The sequence below is a fragment of the Parus major genome, chromosome 2, assembly GCF_001522545.3.
Source record: "Parus major isolate Abel chromosome 2, Parus_major1.1, whole genome shotgun sequence".
NCBI lineage: Eukaryota > Metazoa > Chordata > Aves > Passeriformes > Paridae > Parus > Parus major.
Window position 1 is genome coordinate 121962110 of NC_031769.1, and position 20865 is coordinate 121982974.

Here is a 20865-nt window from a genome sequence, read left to right on the forward strand (position 1 = left end):
ATATGTATTAAAAACCAGCTGCCTAACAGCCTTTAAGCTATCATCAAGCTGAAGGCCAGAGAATGCGGGTTCTTGCAAGTTTAGGAGTTAAGTATGCATATCCTCATCTTCTCTTGAGAAATTGCATATTTTTGTCTGTGTTGGTAGAATCTGATGAGAATTCAGCCAGTGAAAATTCTCCAGTAAAGTTAATTAAGGCTGGTATCCTGAGAACACTTTGCATTAATTTTGTATTAGATTATACTTCCAGTTTCTGCAACCTTAATTAATCAAACCTTAATGCTTACTCAATCTCTAACACAGTTTGGGGCTTAAAAATATCAAGGGGTATGTTCCTAATTAAATACTGTTATGTGGGAGAGGAGGGATAGGTAGATATTGGTCCCCTTTTCTAAAGGGGAAATAGATTCTGAGCAGAAGGCAGAGAAAGATGAAAAGGGCAGCTGGTCCTTCAGGACAAGAAATGGCAGTAGAAGAGAGGCAGCAAAGTAATTAACAGGTCTTCACATGAGAGGGTAGTCTTTACTGTGCCTAATTACACAGACGGTAATTTAAAACATGCTGTCTTGTCTCACAGTTGGATCAATCAGAGCCTGGCTCATGCAGGCAGCCTCCTGGAGTCTCAGGCCTGTAAGCAGAAGTCCAGGTAGTCTTTGCGTGAGGCCACAAGCTGAGAGGACAGGTTTCTTGTGAAGAGTTAGAACTCTCATCCTTTGTGGATTAATGTTGTAGTTAATCCTTTGCTGATCAATGGCCTGTAATTTTTTACTGTACCAGGATACAAACGAGTATCAACTTCAGTCTCAACCTGGGCTCCAGTAAGCAGAAAGCTAAAATATGATTTTACTAACACTGTGCAGATGTGTGATTAACCAGAAAAAGTTTAGTTACTTTTACTATATGTCAGGAATGAGCAAGTCTAGAGCAGGCTCTATTAATGTGAGGGAATCAACTTGCTAGGCCACAGTTGTATGTCTAAGTTGAGGGCTGTATTTTAACTATTACATGATAACACTTTTTACACTCTAATCATGGATTAACCAATGTTCCTGTGCCCTTCACTTCTCTGGTGCTTTTAATGAGACTGGACTCTTGAGCCAAGAAAATATCTGGGAACTGCATATAGCCTTTAGGAAACTGAATTCAAGATTCTAATCTTTCATATTTTACTTAAAAGCACTAAGTATCTAGAACTGCTGGACAGACTCTTTGTATTTGCATAGCTTTGTATTTTTCTCATCTAAGATCTGGTAACGAAGACTCTCTGAGCAGCTACAACAGGCATATATTGTCATGCCTACTCAAGTTTAGTGGTGGCTACAAAAAACATGAGGTTAGAGCACATGATGTACAAGCAGGAACTGCAGGAAATGGGTTTGTCCATCATGAAAAGGACACTGCAGGATGAAAGAACACTACCCAAGGACGCATTGTGGAGATGTTACAGGCTTTTCTTGGAGTTCTGCAACAAAAGGATAAGTGACAATGGTCACAAGTTGCAGTAAGGGAAATTCCAGGTAGATGGAAGGAAAATCTTTCACTTAAAAAGCGGTTTAGCTCTGGTACTGCTTGGTAAAAGTGCCTGGGGAACCTCCAGCCTTGGAGACACTCTAAATTCTTCTGAAGTCCCTGAGCAACCAGACTGAAATTTGAGGTTAGCCTACCTAACCTCAAGTGGTTGTTGGACTTAATGGCCTCCAGATATCCGTTCCTAAGTTTTTCTGTGATTCAAAGAGTGGTGGTTTACTAGGTGTGCCCATACAGACCTATCAGTCCCGACTCAGGATCTGAGTTTAACTCAAAACCCTGTGTGGAGGTAGGGAAGAAGTGAATCTCACTGCTCATCTTCCACATAATAGCTTCATTCTAAGGAAGGAGAAGACTTGGAGTCCAGACTGTCCTCAGTCTCAAGGAACCCAGACAGAACCACCAGCATAATAGGTATGTTGAAACTGGTTTAAGAGTTACAAGCACAATTGTTTTCCTTCTGGTCCTTTTGCAGATGAGGATGCCTGACTCTGTAGTCTTGTGATTTGTATGCTGAAGAGCAGGAAACCACTTCTGGATCATGCTCCTTAGATTAAGTGCATTGATATTAATGGTCTCTGTAGTAAAATACAGGAGCAGTTCTGGAAGTCCTCTTCACTTTTGTTGTTACCCTTAGGACAAGTTTTTCCATCACACAGTGTCATTTTACAGGAGTAAGCTGATCTAAGATCATGTGAGTGACATTGTTTCAGTTACATCTGAGATCCCCAAATGCAGGGGAGCAGTGCTCAAGTGCTGAGATGAAGTGGGTCTCAAACTCTATGTGTAGAAAAGAGTGGTGGAAAGCTGCTTTTCCCCTGAACCTGCAAGACATCACCACGTTCTTTTTCTTTGAAGAGATGACTTCTGATTTCCATATGCTGCCACATGTGAAGTTCTTACTAAGACAATGAGACATGAACAAAATAAGCAATTCCATATTTAGGTGTTAATGACTTTGTCATTGTTTAATGTACCTTACTCTGGTTCAGAAAAACATAGATATGTGGCAACAGGCCTTGCAAACTAAATTTATCCTTCTATAAAATCCACCCACGCAGAAGATATTCAAGAAAAGCTCCATCACATGCTGAAATCTGTGAAACATAAAAGAACCCTGGGAAGTAAATTAATTTAAATTAATAACACTATATAGTTCATATTGTACTGGGAGGGAATGACATAAGAAACCACAGATAACCCAGAAAATCCATTAAAGACTGTAGAATTTCAAGACCATTTGGGGGGTGTTTTTTGTGTTTTGGTTTTTGGTTCATTTTTAATTGTGTGTATTGACATTATTCTAGGAGACCCTGTAGCTTCTTCTCCTGAAGTGTATTCACTTTAAACAACTGCCAAAGTCTTTCTGTACAGACCTCTTATGGAAAGCTAGTGAAAAAATACTCATTCTGAATCAATAAAACAGTTATTTTTTGATTCTCAATAAAAAAGGAGTGTATTTGGTAGTAATGTTGCTAGTGGCATAACATGAAGTAATCGCTTTGTATGGAGCACAGGGTGTTTTTTTATTTCTGCATGCTGCACTATTATAGTTTATACTTTTTTTTTTTTTTTTCTATTCATAAAGCTTGCTTTCTTATAACAAAGAAGTATCTTACTATAAAAATGTATCTTCTAAATTCTGATCTATTTGGTGTTAACCATGATCAGCACAATATTTTCCAGTCTTCTTCAATGCAAATAAAAATACCCTTGTGACATGTTTCTGTTCGTGGTATGTTTCTGGCATGAAAAATATACTCAACCTTATAATGGCATAATGAGAGTAATTTTCTTAATGAAACATGAGAGCTGACCTGAAGTACTTATTCTTCTAGATGTACCTCATCAGGATTGTTTCTAAGAACCTTTTTATCTAATATCAGGCATGGTTCTGTCTCTGGACCTCCTCTGCTCTATTACTGTTGTTTTAGAGTGCCTAAGATTAGTAGGAATAATGCAGAAAAAAAGAACATAATGTGAAGCTGAAAAGAGCAAAAATTATCTGAGTCTCATATGGTTTTGTTTTAAAGGACTTGGTTATTACTGTTGTAACATCTAAAAGACATGAGGCTGTGCTGCTTCCTTAAAACTTCATGCAGTAACATTAGAGCTCAATGGAACCTTTGATTACCTGCCTAATAATCAGACTAAACCAGTTTGCCTTTGTTGGCAGTGTAATCATAATCTGTACTTAATTAAATTACAGGTGGTGATTTGTTTTGTTTAGCTTTTCTGGGTTATTTTTTCTTCAAGTTGTCATTTAACCAGAAAGTTAACTGAAATTGTTCCAACTAAATGTCATTGGGTAAGAAGCATTTGTTTGGTCTTCTGTCTCATGAGTGGAAGAGGTATGCTTGTGGTTCATGGAATTATGGAGGGTTGGTTTGATTTTTTTAATGCTAAACAACCCCATTTGTTTCTGCATATATTCCTAGAGCAAATGTGGGGAATGCCTTTTCTTGTTCTACTGTTTTTATTATGAGGATGGTGTAGCGATTTATTCTTGTCTTCATATAATATCCTCTTTTGATTGTCAGACTCAGAGAATCTGTGCACATTTACATGTTCTCAGCAGTCCAGTTGTATTTTTATTAAGTAAAGAAAAAAAATCCTTCAGTATTTATTTTCTATGGGGAAATTTTGATTTAGTTTGATATTACTTTCTGTTGAATCCATTAACTTTTGAAGTCTCTTAAATGGCATCCTGAAGTAGGCCAAACAAGAGGAGAACTTAGGAAAAATAGCTTTAATGAACCTAAGAATCATCATATTATGTATTGTGAAAGATGTGGAGTTTCAGGCAATAACCAAGTTTGCTTCATTTGGCATACGAGTCAAATGGCTAAAATTTGTAGTGATTCCCAAAAAACATCTTGTCACATGTAGATCACTGCTGTCTGGTTACAAATGTGTTAATCCTGTAATGACATAATGAAAAATGGCTTTGTGGAAAGGAGGGGACACATGTCAAGACATGTGGATTCAGCAGTGCTTCACCCAGGAATGTAGAATCCAGAGTTTGTGAGTCTTCACCCAAAAGTCACCTCTGGGGAAGTAGTTTTCTATTGAAGTTAGCCTTCCAGATTCTTCATATATATTTTTTTACTTTCAATGCTTTGCATGTTTAAATTTTTATATTTCTTAATTTGTAACATTAATGTTTTTAATTTAATTGATTTTAATGTTTGAGTGCTAACATTTTAATAATACTCGCAGGGGGTTGAGCAAGAAAAGGGGCAACATACAAAAGGGAGAAAATATTGCGTGGTTCTGAAAGTTGTACTTTAAAGATATTCCCAAGAAAGGGTTAACAAGCAAATTACTTGGAGTGGTGGGGGGATAGACACATTTTGTGAAGAAAAATTTAAAAGACTTTGAGGCTGAGCATGGTATAGTTAAGATGTGTCTTACCAGAATGTTATTTCATTCTGACTGCTGAAAAGCTGTTTTGAACTGAAGATACATTGCCTTTCCATTTTTAGCTTGGCTCTGAATTCATTGGAGTCTGAGGAAAACAAATATGGAATGTTATCTATTGTGCAAATATCAGTGCTATTTGTTTGAAAATACTGCTGGTGTTTCTGCTGGATCATGAGGAGGATGTAGATATAAGGTATGTGGTAGGGATGGAAAATTTTGTTAAAGGGGAGGCTAGAAAAGATAATTCTTTGTGGTTGAGATAGCAAATTTCAAATGTATTGAACTAAAAGTTAAAATTTACTTACCTAAAGGTTACCTGTGGAGTACATGTTCAGTGAAGCTTTTAATCCAGCTGTAAATAGGCAGGTTAGAAAGTGTGAGCATTAATTGGTTAGGAGTCGAAAAAATAATGCATACTTTCTCTCTCTCGCCCCTGGTATGTCTTCCCTTAATGTTTGTTACAGTCTGGGTGAACTTTTGACTGAGCTGAAATCTAAGTGGGGCTTTTCTTCAACAACGTTTGGTCTTGAAATTAGCATTTTATCTTCAAATTCCATGGGTGTTGTCCTACATTTCTATGTTACATTAAGTCAAATTTTCAGAAATTATAGAAGGGCTTGCATTTGCTAGTTTATTTCACTACTTAACCCTAAATACTTTTACAAAGGTTAGTTCATAATAATTTCTGAAGCAAGGATCTCTGTAGTATCCCATGTTGGTCACCTGAACCTTAAAATATGAGTCTTTATATGCTCTAATTATTCACCCAAACTCGGCATATGGGCAAGTGTTGTCTTTTTACCTATTGTTCTTTTGGAATGTTTACTTTGTGAACAAGCTAATCAATGCTTAGAGTAGACCCAAAACCAAACATGTTACCTCTTGCAGTGTGCTTGCATTCTTGGCACTTCTGGCTCTTCTGAGAGGCATTAGTTCAATTGAATAATATGGTGTGATCTTGAGGAAAACCTTGTACTTTAGTTTCTATAGTGAATGCTCTCTTGGAAGTAGCCGTTAAGTTTGAAAAGCTGGTATATACTTCTCTTTTACCTTTCTTGGTACAGAAACCTAAAAATGTCAAAGATAATCTTGTATTAATATTACTTAAAATAACAGAAAAGATTCATTGCCCTCTCTCATGTAAAACAGGGCCACATTCTTGGGGAAAAACACATTGTTTCTGGTGCTATAAAAGTCACAGCTACAGTGATCGTGAACACTGAGATTTTCTTGCTCTGTGATGGTACAAGCTGGTGAGTAGAGAATAGTGCCTTACTGTCTATCTCTCATGGTGTTAATGTGCTTACCCACATAGCCTTTGCTTGGAAAGAAGCTGCCTCCTATCAGCTGTGAGATACCAGGGATGAGATCCTCACATGTTTGTGATTTCTAAGTCTTCACATGAAGCAAAGTGACAGAAGGGCAGTCTCAGCAGTTAGGTGAGTTTAAGGAAGACACTGGGAAGCACATTAAGTACTTATGGTCATTTACAGCCACAGAGCATCTTCTGACAGATAAGAATTTTGTTGTTAGGTAACTCTGGGTGGTGAGGAGGCTTTAGGAGCAGCCTCTGTGAGGAAAGGTCAGGGCTGCCCCGTGCTGGACACAGATAAGATCAGCTCCATGGATTTACTGCAGGATACAGCTGAGCCCCTCGGCCAGGACAGTGATGTCTCTGGGAAAATATATTTAAGCAAGGGAATTAAAAAAAACAAACCACATAGGTAGAGGAGAATCAAACAAAGATAGTGCAAAACAGCGCAGAGAACACAAAGGTTGAAGGAAAAGGAAGAAGTGGATGTGTTGCTCCAGGCACTGGAGCACAGATTCCACCGCAGCCCCTGGAGGAGACCACAGTGGAGTGGGTGTAGAAGTAGGTATTTATTTACCTGCCAGTGTGTGCCAGACCAGAGCTCCCTGGTGTTTCCTCCAGCCCACACTGGAGCATGTGGGAACAGCCCATAGGAAGGACCATGCTGGAGCAGGGGGAAAGCATGAGGAGAAAGAAGCAGCAGAGAAGAACTGTTAGGGAGTGATGTGACTGCACATTCCATTCCCCATCCCCTTGGACAGCTGGGGAAGGACCAGAGCAATCACAAATTGCAGCAGTAAAGCTGAGCCTGGGCTAAGGTGGGGTGAAGCTGAAGGTAGGGGACTGATGTGGAGGGAAGGTGTTGTTTTAACTTGTCTTGTTTCTCACTATCCAAACCTGGCAGTAAGTTTGTTTTCCCCAAGTCAAGGCTGTTTTGCTGATAATTAGTACAATATCTCCCTATTTTTTATTACAACCCACTGGTTCTCACTCTTTCATCTTACCATTTCATCCTTATGCCCCTGTTGAGGGGAATGAGAGAGCAGGGTGAACATCAGCCAAGGTCAACCCACAAGTGGTTCTTTAAAGCTAATTATTTTACACATAGGTAGGCAGATATTTGAGCTGTAAGGCAGTTCTCTCAACAGTTTATGGGAAATCTACTAAATCTACTAATCCACTGCTAAATCTGTCTAGATGAAAGTAGTTATGCAGATGCTGTGAATATTTAATGATACCCATCTCAGCAGGTATGCATACATATATTTACATGGGTAGATGAAGTCATATTCAAAGTTCTCTAACCCTGAACACTCAAACTGTTGCATAGGAACATTACTGGTTTCTACCAGTTTTCTCTGGTGTTACGGTCCTTCATGTTTTTCTAGGTATAAAGGTGGACAGTTGTACTTGGGATAGAATAGAGGCTTACAGGTAGCTGTCAGCATCCCAAGATTTTTCCATGAGGAATGACAGCTATAAAATAAATAAAAATAAAATACATCTCATCTTTGTCAAGAGACACTTCAAGTTGATTTTTTTCCTGTTCAGTCTGAGGGTCCATTTGGGTTTGTTTTCATGCTCCTTCTTATTGTACTCTGCCCATATGTCTTTTCATTGGCTCCCAATGATTTGATTATTTTATTATCTTTATTGCTAAAGTTTAGCTTTTACTCAAACAAGGCACTTCCTTAGTGATTATGAGATGTGCCTCAGATTTTGAGCAACACTTTTTATATTTTTACCTTCTTCCTCTGAATTTATACCTGCAGTTTGCCTTTTATGGGGAATATGGTATCCAGGAATTCACATCTGTGGGTGATTCTTGCTCTTAAAAGGTTTTTCCCTGTGCCAGGATTTAAGAATTGGAAGTCTTAAGAAGTGTTCTGCCCACATACGCATTCTTACTGTAAGCAGACAGCTGGTACTTCCTTTCATTATCCACCAGCAGGTAGTAAAAAGTAGGAAATCTGCAATTTGCATGGCCCTGAAGCTCAAGTAAGATATTCAAATACAGATGGATTTGTGTAGTCTGACAACATGAATTCCTCTCAGGAATTTTTTGAGGGTTTTTGTTAGTTCTCCTGTTTCTGCTTATACCTGTGTGTTTACGCTCATAACCAGAAAACATGGCTTACACTTTATTGTATTTTATTGAGTCAGGAACTGTATGTTCAGATTCTTCTTAGGCTTTTCTTATATTTCTTACTGGTCAGCAACTTCTGTGAAAGGGAGAGTTACAAGGTAGAATTAAGAGCTTGAGTTGCAGGAAGTCTGTGTTTGGTTGGATATTTTTTCTTGGCATGGATATAAAATGTCTCCTGTATGTGGTTTTTAATAGGCTGTGTTTTAAAGTGATTTAGCAATTTTTTAGGGTTGGCTAAAATTAATGACCTGTGTGAGAGTCCAGAAAATTCTGCTTTGTCTATACGCTTCCATCACTGGCTTGTAAATTGCCCAAACTGGCATTTTTTTTTAATTAGATGAAGAATTGGGTCATTAGACAAATATGAGTTAAGTATTTAAGCTTTAATTTCACTTGAAACTGGGGCAAAGAGAAATATTTGACCAACAGGTTCAAAGCTGTAGCAGTGATTTTAAGTAGTTGTGGTTTGCAGAATTTGTATGTTCCTCAATTGTGTTTGGGTATTGTGTTTGGCAGGGTACCTGGGTTTGCATCTACAAATGCATCTTAAATCTGAGTATCATGAACAGATTGTGTAATGCAGCACAATTGCTTATTAAATATTAGTATATTCTAATATATATAATTAAATATTAGTATATGCAAGCCCTTTTTTTTTTTCCTAGTTTCCATCTTGTTCCAGCACATGGAAACTTGTCAGAAAAGTACTCTATAGTGCATAGTTTTCAAAACAAAGTGTATAGAATGATTGTAGGTGATAAAAGATTATTTAGCAAGAGAGTTGTAGTTTCTCTTGCTTATTTCCTCTTGTTTAATAAGATTCTTTTTTAAACGTGGACATGCAAAAGAGTTTGCTAAGGTTTCTATCTTCAAGCATATTGTGGCAAATATAAGGGATTTATTTTGGCTAGGTTAGAAATTATTTGGCCTGTCTTTGAAATGCCCATAAATACTGCAAAGTATAAAATACAAACTGCACATAATAACAGATTTCACCATTATAGATTTCTTTCTTAATGCTTTCTTCTCCTCCACCTGATTCTGGGTAATTTTTGAGGTTTCAAACTGGTTATTTGCCACAAAGGAGATCCTTCCAAATGTTGCTTCTCTTCGTATCTTGATCTCTTTGCTTTTAAAACAGTATTGTTACAGATTAGAGTCTGAGCTGTACTACTTATGTGGTTTTAAAGAATAGAGACTTGAAGTCTGGGAGAGTCCCACTCACTAAACCTTGCTGACTCATATTCTTGGATAGCTTGGCTATTATGCATGTATATGGTTATGCATATGAATATGGAAAATTACCCCTTTAAGCCACCTCCTGCATTGGGTTTTGAGAAGCCTAGCACAGTCCACTCTGTTTAAGAAAAAGTCATCTTTAAGACTTAGGATCTTGCACACAGTATGAAATTGCTGCTCTCTTCCCCCTCTTCCTTTAAAAGACTGCAGGTGGACTTGCCTCTGCAGGGACCTTAATTTAAACCTTGCTCTTATTTTCTCTGGCTCTGACAAACATCTTTCTCTTTACCACAATTCCGGACTGTCACGCTGCTCTCTGTAGATGGAACTGCTGCTGAACATGCTAAGGTGAACAAGAGAGGAAAAAGAATAAGAGGTAAAATATAAAATATTTCCTTTCATTAAAATATTCTGTACTGTTAGACCTTTCTGTGATACCTCAGCCTGGTGTATTGTAAGATGTTTGGCCCTCTGGAATTAATCAATGCTTTTTTAGGACACTTGTGTTTATATTCCTTTATGTATTTTTACAGAGATTAATTAACTTAAGGCTCCCAATTATGCCAGCTATAAGAAAACATAACATATTTTTCCACTCTTGAAGCAGGAGCTTTGTACGAACGTTGTAACAAGAAAAATGCTGTTGAAGGCTGGAAAGATTGAAGGCTTCATGGGACAGTTTCTCAGGGGCTGCTTCAAGATACCTCAAAAAGCAAATGCACATCCAGTTTGTGGCATCCAGTTTGTGATTTAAAAAATTTGGAACCTTGTCCTAAAGAATTCTAGCAACTTATTTGATAATGAATTGTAATAAAGAATATTTGTATATGTGTTCATTCTGTTGAGATTATTAAATTTATAATAGACTTTATATAAAGAAGGTTTATTTTTCCTGAGTGGTGGGTGACATACTCTGTTAAACAGAGAACTTGTCCCTTGAATGAAGTAGAGTGAAATAAAGAACAGTTAAGAGTATTTTTTTCCTCTGATAAATATATGGCTCTCATACACAGGAATAACATCTGGCAAAAATATAGGAATATTAGCGATATTTACCTCCCTGTGAAAATGCAGCAGGTATCTCTGGAATTTTGCAAGCAGTAACATTGTTTTTTTTTGTTCTTAAGTAGCTACCCATACTTCCCAGGTGACCACTATCTAACACTGTGGTAATATCAGTGGTCCATTATGAAGAATCTGTAAAGTATTCCTGCTGGAAACAAGTCTAAAAAAAGCACATTTGAGACAATTATTTCAGGAAGCCCTAAGTAGGCTATGCTGTTGCATAGCAACAGAGCCAGGCAGTCCTTTAGTCTCTAAAGTAGTCGGTGTACACATGGGAACAGAATGCAAAAATGATGGAAACCTTGAAAAATCTAAGGCTGAGAATAGGAGAAACCAAAGTGAAATGATATACAATATAAAATGTGAATCTGCTTTGTGAGGTATAAAAACTGAACTGCTTTTAAGTTAAAAAAACCTGAAATGTTGTTAGCCAAATTGTTCGCTTTTTTTTTTTTTGCAGCTTCTAGATAGTAATTAAAAGGCAGAATGTCTAATGGCTGAGAAAACTAATTCAAATGTAAAGTAGGTTTTAAATGCCTGCCACAGGACAAAAAAAAGGATAGGAAAGGCAGTTTGTTATTAACAAATCAAAAAGCCGACCAGATAAACCAGGAATGTGAATGTCTTTGTGCCACAATACATTAATCAGTATTTTATAAATTGCCTTTTCCATCCTGTATTTTTTTCTGTGCCAGGCGTTGAAAATATACTTTAGATGTCTCATGTTCACAGGTCTTCAGGCTAACCCAGTGGTATTTATCTTTGCAAATACTGAAAAATGTGATGTCATCGGATGTATTTTTGGAAACTCCACGCTTGCACGTGAAATGTGAGATCCTAACAGAAGCACATTATCCTATAGCAGTTTCATTTTTTCTGAGAGGTAATTGATTTTATTAAAGGCAAATAGGAACCAATATTTAGAAATAGATGGTTGTGTCTGATCTTGCTATCAAAAAAAGGCAAGTCCTTTCCTTTCAGTACAGTGTTTGCTACTGCCCAAGAAGAAACAGTAATAAGCTCAAGCTCTTCTGTTCTGGATGCTGCAACACATACTTTCTTGATGAGTCATGCCTGCATGATTTTGAAAGGTAGTCACATGCAAACAGTTGAGCTACTTCACCAGAAATTGCTGAAAAGATATGTAATACAACAAATGCTGCTTCTGTTTAGCATCTTACATTGCCCTAAAGATTTGAGGAAAATGCCTTGGAGGGGGGACAGCTGTTTGTTTTAACAATAAGGAAGGGTTCATGGACAGCTTAACTGTATAGCATTTAGATAGCTTGAGTATTTACCCAGACTACACATTGTAAAATGAAAACATTTTTCTGAAAACATTGAAGAATCGTAGCAAATAGGTGTGGAAGAAACCTTATGAAACTGTTGGTGCATCCTCCTGTTAAAGATGCTGTCATGATACTGTTATCTAGACATTTTCTATTTGCTGTTCTAACTGTATGCTTTCCCTATCAAAGGCTTTTGTTACCTGCAAACGGTTGTTGTAGGTGCTGTAAACATATCAGTCAAATTGACAGAATGCAGAACATCACAAAATACAAACTTTGGCTAACTTGGGAATGGGAGCTACCCATTGCAATGGAGGAGCCAAGCCCTGCATTCAAATCAGTGGCCCTGTCTGAAGTCCCTGAGTCAAGTTATCCCACCGGGAGCTTTTTGGTAGAGCAGCTGGAAGAGTCCACCACAGTCTTCCTTTTTGGTTGTAAACTGGTTTCTCTAAATGAGCTCTGCAATTATCTAAGGCAATTGCTGTTTCTTCCTTATCTCCATATGCTCTTTTCTTCCTTTTTGGTCTTGTTCTGCAGACAGACTACCCTTTCTGGATGGTACCTCCCCACCTGAAATCTGATTCTTCACATCCATATCATGTTTTTATAATGCCGTCATATTCCCCTAGCCCAGCACATGCATAGATAAGTCCTGGCAGTGCTAGTTAATATCCTCTTGCTAGCCATTACCTTTACTGATACTTTAAAACAATGAAGAGCAAGCTCTTTCCCATTGCATAACAAATTTTGCATCAGAAAATATTTTACCAGAGTGGGCATAAGTCAGTATAGAAGAGATGGGCTACATTTCTTGGCTTATAACAAAGAGCATGAATCTTCATGTTCATTTCATGGTTTGCTGTTAGGAATTGCAACAACTAAAATGAATTGCTTAGGAATGTTTAGCCATTCAAATCTATAGTTCAGCTGAGTATTTGAGCCCTTATAAATAAATGGAGGCTGCCTTGTGCTATGGAGCTATTTTTTGGAAAACACAGCTGGTTCCCATTTAAATGGAAAAGTGCACCACAATGTACTGCATACAGTCTTTGTGCCACTTCACGTTTGTTGGATTTTTTGGTTGTTTTTTGTTTTGTTTTGATGAGAATGGAGGCTTTTTCTTTTGGGATCCTTGTATGGAGGGTGGTTTGGGGTTTTTGTTTTACCTCAAAAGCCTTAGTAGTATCTAGCAAGATGTATAACTGCAAAGTAAAAAAAAAAAAAAAATACATATATATAGTGAGGGAAATAGATCTTACATGGATAAGAGTTTTATGAATGCTGAATTAGAAAATTCAATGGACAAAAATCCTTTTAGAGTAGGATTCACAGAATCATATGATACCAGGCCAGAAGGGGATTTCAAGGATCTTCTGCTCCAATCTCTCTTGGCAAAAGCATCTCTAGACAAGATGGCCCAGCACCCTGTTCAGCTGAATCTTACAGGTGTCCAATACTGGGGAATACACCACTTCTCTGGAGAGATTATTCCAATGGATGAGTGTTCTGATTGTGAATAATGTTCCTCTTGTGTCCAGCTGGAATCTCTCCAGTGATAACTTGTACTCATCACCCCTCTTTTTTTACATGTGATTCGTATAAAGGGAGTCTCTGTTTTCTTTCTAGCCACGCGTTAGATACTGAGAGATGGTGATAAGGTGTCCCCCAAAACCTTCTTTTCTCAAGGCTGAGCAAATACAGTTCTTATAATCTTATAGATCTCATTCTTATCCCCTTCCACAGCAATAAACTTCTGCCAAAAATTGGAAACCCGTTTCATAGAAAACCTTTTATTTGAGTGGCTTCCACATTACTGCCTATGTACCATTGATTGGAAGGCTCATACCTGTCTGTGGGTAATTCACAGAACTATCTTGCTATCAGACCTTCAGTTAAAAGTTTGCTAAACCTGTATTTTTTTTTTTCAGTGGAGAGTTGTGGCTCGTAGCAGTTTGGCCCAAAGTATTTGCAAGTTACTGATCATGACTGTTCAATATTTTGAGGCTTTTTCCCCCTGTGAAGCCATGTGTGGGCTGCTGTGTGTAGCAGTGACTAAAGGAGGCATGGCTATTACAAAAATAGTCACTACAGTGCTTATGTCAAGTTCTCTAAGGAACAGTCTCACCTAATGAGACCTGTGTTGATCAATACCTTTAAATCACTGGCTGTGAACGCTGGCACTGCTGACAGAAGCGTCTGAGAAAGCAAACTCGTTTACAGCATGAATCCTGAATTAAAGGCAAGGTTAGGAAGATACAGAGCTTCATGAGCAAAGCCCACACAAATTTCCCTCCCCCCTAATCCCCATCCCCTTTGCTAAACATCCTGATCCTTAGTAGGGATCAACTTCACATTTCTGCAGCAAGTCTTGTCTTTTCTGCATGGATTGTTTCCAAGCTGCCAGTCAGTTATGAATTCTCAATTGACTGGTCTTTTGCAGTTACCCAGCAATTGAGGAAGAGCCCATTTTTGCTGTTGAAGGGTGGGGTTTGTGTCTTCATCAGCTTATTTCATTTTACTGTTCTGTAAGAAGTGTTTCTGGATTGCCATATAAAGACCCCAATAAACAGACTTTCTCCAAAGGCTGTAACCAGTCCATTTGAACAAACTGCATTTGTTCAATGTAGTATTCTACCTGTGTTCCTTGGTTCAGAGCACCACAGCATTCTAAGGTGCTGCTCTCCTGGCCTCATCCTCCCAAAACCTTAAAACACCGACCTGCTTTCAGCTCAGATAAGATGCATGAATGCTCAGCAGGGCTGCCAGGTGTGTGTCACCTGAGGAGCTACAATGCTCTCATCTGGCCTTTATCTATCTCTGTGATTATAAGGTGCTTGCAATGGATTTAGCTGTTCATAGAGAGTATCAGAGTGTCCTGAAAAGTAGTGTTTTAACTTGCTCCTTCCCTTCACAAGCCAAGAGGTTCATTGACAAACTGCAAGTAAAAAGTCACACAGCAGTGGATGCCTTTTCTCACAAACACATGTTGCCTGCCATTACTATTCTTTAAGTTAGATAGTGAACAGTGATGGTAGATTCTAGGTCACCCTCTTTTGCTCCCGAACATAGTGTCCCTATGTAAATACTTAAATGTTGTGATTAGTTTATTTCACAGGGTGTTAATTTCAAAAATATCAAAACATTTATTGTTATTTTTTAATTAATCCCCAAACTATCAATGATATCTGCACTGTAACTTTCCAAAGAACCAAGATCTCTGTAGTATTGCTTCATTGGTTATATTTGCGCTTTTTTTTTTTTTCTCCTTTTCTTTCTAATTTGCTGCTGCTATTTCACTGCCCAGTTTTATGGAACAATGAAAGCTAAAACTAAATTTCTCAGCTCAGATTAAATGGTGGATGAAAGACCAAACTATGAAATTTGCCTGGGCAAGGACATGGTAAGAATTGTAACTATTTGGCTTTTAGTTCTGTAGATCTCTTTAGGAAAACTGCAACTTAGATACCATAGAAGGAAAACCTATTAACTGTCTTCATTCACTAACTCCTTGTATAGGTTGTGAGCTGAAGGATATCTGACTTCACAGTGCTTTTTTATGCAAATTTAAACAAGCTTATTTTTTTTTCTGAAAAAAATTTCAGATGGTGATTTTCTTTGTTCTGTTTTATTGTTTAGTCAGATGATTAAAAAATAAAATTTTAATTTCTATTAAGATCTTAGTAGTACTAGGATTGCTACATATAGAATATGCACCCTAAAAGTATGCTAATTGTCAAAGGTAAGTTACTGTTCTGCATTGCTGCTTTAAGGATCTGGTTACTTCAGAAACTTCAGACAGAAAAAACGAGATGATGGGTTTTCAAAGTGCAAATTAAAATACTATCCAGCTTGGTGTCTTGCATTGTTATTAATATTTTCTTTAATTTGCTTTCAAGAGTTAATGCTGTTTTCCTGTTCATCTGTGTCTGTGCAAAATCACATTGTTGTATAATACATTAGATACAACCTCTGTGGAAGAAAAATGCTGCTGTTAAATTGTTCCTCTGGTTTTACTTTCAGCTTAGAAGGCCATGCATAAGGTAGAAATCTAGGTAGAGGTTGCTGTGGAATAGATCTGTATGTTCACTGGAAAGAGCCCTGTAGCCCTGTCTCTAAGTTAAGGCTAGATTTGGAACCAAAATTTATTTTAAAAACATAATTATACACCTTCTCTAAATCAGACATGCTATTAAATGACAAATTCTCTTTTTCTTTTTTTTTTTTTTTTTTTTTTTCCCTTTTTTTTTTACTGACTTATCAAAATTACATTTAAATAATGTGCTGATCGTGATACAANTAAATCAGACATGCTATTAAATGACAAATTCTCTTTTTTTTTTTTTTTTTTTTTTTTTTTTGTTCCCTTGTGAAAGCTGAATATAGATAATTACATTTAAATAATGTGCTGATCGTGATACAACATTTAGCAGCCAAGGCCTGGGAGAGATTCATTAGAAAATCTCTTATTTGATGCTGCCATTAAGCATAGAGGGAGAAGGAGCAGGAGTGTACATTGAAGGACTGTACCTCTTAGCCTTACACTGATTTGCCAAGAAAATGGCAGCTCTCTTGTGCTTGCCAGCAGCGTGTGCCAAATTCATAGACAAGCTGTATGTATGTCAAGTGCCTGCTCCTGTTCTATCTCCCTTTTGAAATAAGAATGAGTACCAATTAGTACACGTACTTCAAATTCACTTGGGCTTCTTTTAGGTGTCTAGTCCCTTAAACAGACTTAAGTTCAGCAACCCTAGGTACCTCTAGCCCATGAGCAGTAGCGACACTGATTTTCAGTTCATGCTGGTATATCACGTATTTCCTGTAGTTTTCCTCCCAAACTCTTGAGAACAGTGGCACTGTGTAATGCTGGGTTTCACTGAATGATTATAGAACACAGTCAAATTTGGATTACATTTGTGAGTTCATTAGTAACTTTTTAGGATTTTTTTTTTTTCAGTTACAGAGATTTGACAGTTATCTTCAGAAACTTGTGAGATAACATTTGCAACATATAGCATGGAAATAGAAAATTTAACATAAATTGGATTGTAGAGTTAAAGGAGTATTCTAGTAAATTTCTGAATTACTGACTCTGTATCTGTTAAATTATAATCACATTATAGAATCAGTAAGGTTGGAAAAGACCTCTAAGATCATCAAGTCCAACCATTAACCAAACATCACCATGTTCACCACTAAAACATCTAATGCCCTAAGTGACATATCTACTTGTCCTTTGAACTTTTCCAGGAGTGGTGATTGACCACTTCCCTAGACAGCCTCTTCCAGTGCCTGATTGTCGCTAAAGGACACAAAATAATTCACACACACGGGTCTCAGTGTTAGAACAGGAAAGAAGAAAACTATTCTCTGACTCCAGTATTTCTAGATTCTCGACAATGACCAGGGATTGGATGATTAATTTACCGCCTTCCCAAGCACACTGGTCATGCAAAACATCCATCAAAAGATGTTTCTTAGAAGGAATGTGATAAACAACTTATGTTTATAGAACTTTCATGGGAAAGTAACTAAAACAATGAAAACATTATCAGAAGGCTTTAGTTTTCAGGGCAACACCTGACCACCCTTTCAGTGAAAAAAGTATTCCTAATAGCCAACATAAACCACGCTTGTGCAAGTTGAGACCATTTTCTCTCATCCTGTCACTTGTTACTTGGAAGAAGAGACCAACCCCTGCCTTCTACATCCTCCTTTCAGGCAGTTTACAGTGATATAGTCCCCCCTGAGCCTCCTTTTCTCCAGGCTAAATGCCCCCAGCTCCCGCAGCCATTCCTTCTAGGACTTGTGCTCCAGACTCTGTGCCAGCTTCATTCTCTGGACACGCTCCAGCACCTCGTTGTCCTTGTGTGAGGGGCCCAAAGCTGAACACAGGATTCGGGTGCTGCCTCACCAGTGCTGGGTACAGGGTGACAATCACTGCCCTGGTGTTGCTGGCCACAGTATTTCTGGTACAGGCCAGGATGCCATTGGCCTTCTTGGCCACCCCGGCACTCTTTGGACCATGTTCAGCAGATATTGACCAGCATCCCCTGGTCCTTTGCCGCTGAGCAGATTTTCAGCCACTTTTCCTCCAGCTTGTAGCATTGCATGGGGTTGTCCTGATGCAAGTTCAAGACCTAGCACTTGGCCTTGTTGAAGCCATGCTTGGCATCCTTCTCATTCTGCATTCCTTGGGTGCTTACTCTACCACTTATGTTTAATACAGAATATTCATTATCAATACGGCCATGTCTTGATAGACTGGCTAAAATCCAAGGTAACAACTCTACCATTCTCATCCTCTGTAATTTTTTCAGTATTTACAAATAATTTTCAGTACAACTTTATGTGAGGAGGGAGTTGGGAAGGGAAAGAGACAAAAGCCTAAGATACACACATTTCTAGACATTTGTGAAAGGAAGAATCTGAGGAAATAAAAGATGCTGTATGAAAATCCCCTGGGCTGTGATGCCAACTCTAACCCATTATCAGGCATAGTGACTCTGCATGGGAGGAAAGGTAAAGCCCAGCTGGGGGGAGAATTTCTGATGGCACAGTTATCAGTTACCAAGGAATCCAATCTTTCAACAGCAGGTTTCATTAATCGTTATTGTCTCAGAGCTTCTTTCTTCAGTTTGCTGGTTCAGTTGGCAGAAGCTGTGAGGTTTGCAGCCTTCTTGTTTCAGTTTAGTTCCATGTAGCAGAGTACCGGTTTTGCAACTTCTTGAAAAAATTAAATTTGTAGAGCTAGCAGGACTGTGACCACAATCTTTAATGCATGAGTACCTGTTAATGCAATCATTTGGGAAATTCAAATTATATTTCACAGAGTTGTTAGCAAATTACACTCCTTCCACAGAGACTGAAGGGGGAAAAAAAAAAGATTTTTTTTTTGAGTGAATGTTAATTCCTTAATGACTGGTTCAGTGAATAAGTACAAACTGCTGGGCGCTGAGCCATTCATTGGAAGGGGAGTTCTTGGGTGATGTCAGTGGAGTTCCATATTTATGCAGTAATGTCTCAGGATAATGCCAATACAAAACAGAATGGTATTTGATATTTAGGAGGAGACACAGATAGGAAAATTTGGAAGTGTCATAAATGTATGTTTGATAACATTCTTTTTTGATCAGAATGTTGTTAGTAATCCCATATTGAGCATACAGAAAATGAACATTTGAAAACAAGTTCTCTTTAAGCACATTTTTCCATGGCTTTATAACTTATTTCTTAGCTAAAACTAAAGAAGCTTGAGATTTCCCGTGGTGTTCTCCATTTATATGGAATGTTTCAAGAGCAGTATAATATTTCAGAAGCATATTCTGTGGAGTATGGTTTGTACATCCATGGAATATCTCATGGAGTATGATCTGGATTATTTTGCAAGTCTTACAGCCCTGCAGTTTGTTCCATCTCAGTCATAGTTTTCTCTGGTTATTCTGGGCTTGATGCACTCATATGTACCTTTTAAAGAAGAAAAGAAAACAACTCTGGGGTGGGGTTTTTTTTGTTTTTTTTTTCTTAAAAATAAATTAAAAATAAATTAATGTCTTCACGGGGGTGATAGCTGTGGTGACTTTGGACTGGTCCTACACTAATATGAAATCCAAGCCTGTATATTGATTACTTTCATGGTTTTCACTTCCTTTTCTACAAGTCAGTTGCAATAAAGAACATGCACAAATATTAGTGAATTCTGATTAAAATATTTTAGTCTCTGATTTTGGTGAATGCTCTTCAGTGAATGGGTCAGATAAGTCTGAAAACTTGTGCTGTTTTCTTATAAAAAACTGTCCTCATTGTTTCCCTTCACCTTTGCAAGTTACATGGTGCATTACTACACGGTTGATACATTTGGCATTGCAGTGTCTAAACATTGGGCAAAGAACAAATGGTAGACTTCTCACGTGCTTCAATATTCTTGCAGTGTTCCAATCAGAGGGCAGTTCAGAGGAAGAAATGCACGTGGTCTCATTCTCATAAAAGCTTTTGTTATTAAACAGGCACTGTGCTACTTTACGTGTGTCAGGCAGGCTTTCAGTCAGTGCTGACCTCTTTTCCCTCCCTAGGTGGTGGTGTTAGGTTTTGTGTTGTTGATTTGTTTTGGTTGTTGGTTTGTCAGAGTTTTTGTTTCTTTGTTGGTTTGGTTTTCTAAAGCTGTTTCCTGTATCACGGTGGTTGATCATAAGAGTAAAATTAGCCTGTCAGCCATTCAGTGTTTGGCATGGGACACCAATGCTTGATAGCAGTGAACTTCTTTTCAAGTCAGTCAGTCTTGCAATAATACTTGATGTAGTTATGTTTAGACTAAATAAAATAAGGTGTAGAACACTTTTCTTGGCTTCTCACACATCATATGTACACCCTCATACAGCTGACTGAATCTGGGGAGGTGAGGAATGGAATGAAGATAAGAAGTGAACAGGGTTTGTAAAGTTATTCAGAGGTGAGGGTGGAGAAGGATTGGCTATCTTTTTTGTATCTATTTTTAAAATAAAAAGTGTTTATTAAAAATTAGGGGTTTTGTCATTAATTTGAAGAAAGAAAGCTAAACCTTTTGCTGCTGTTAATGTTTGTGATGACTTCAAGAGCTGCTTCAGTGTCCAGCACCTGCAGTAGGAACTGATGAAAAAGATTAGTGCATTCTATGCAAATGTAAAGTTTTGGCTACTTTAGTAATAGCAGCTAAAGCTTCTCGCTGTAGGCAGCTGTGAGTTTCTGCCTGTGTGGCCATGTCCTCTGTCTGCAGTGTGCAAAACCAGAGAAATTCTGCTTAGGAATGGAGGAAGCATACAACTGTGGGGGTGCTGCTTTGGTTTAGTAGTTCTGTAGTGTTTCTTTTCTTTGGAGTACTCCTTCAGCAG

General features: G+C 37.9%; 1 protein-coding gene across 2 annotated transcripts in view; it reads left to right on the top strand.

Moving 5' to 3' along the window:
* PKIA (cAMP-dependent protein kinase inhibitor alpha) overlaps positions 1-20865 on the top strand; it is a 44507-nt gene that overhangs the window by 14861 nt on the left and 8781 nt on the right. The window contains exon 1 of one of the 2 annotated variants that reach the window (XM_015619140.3): positions 9881-10023. The exons of the other annotated variant lie outside the window; for it this stretch is intronic. The gene's annotated coding sequence lies outside the window, so the exon portion shown is untranslated. Of the gene's footprint in view, positions 1-9880; positions 10024-20865 lie in introns of those variants that run through there. 2 annotated transcript variants of the gene reach the window in all.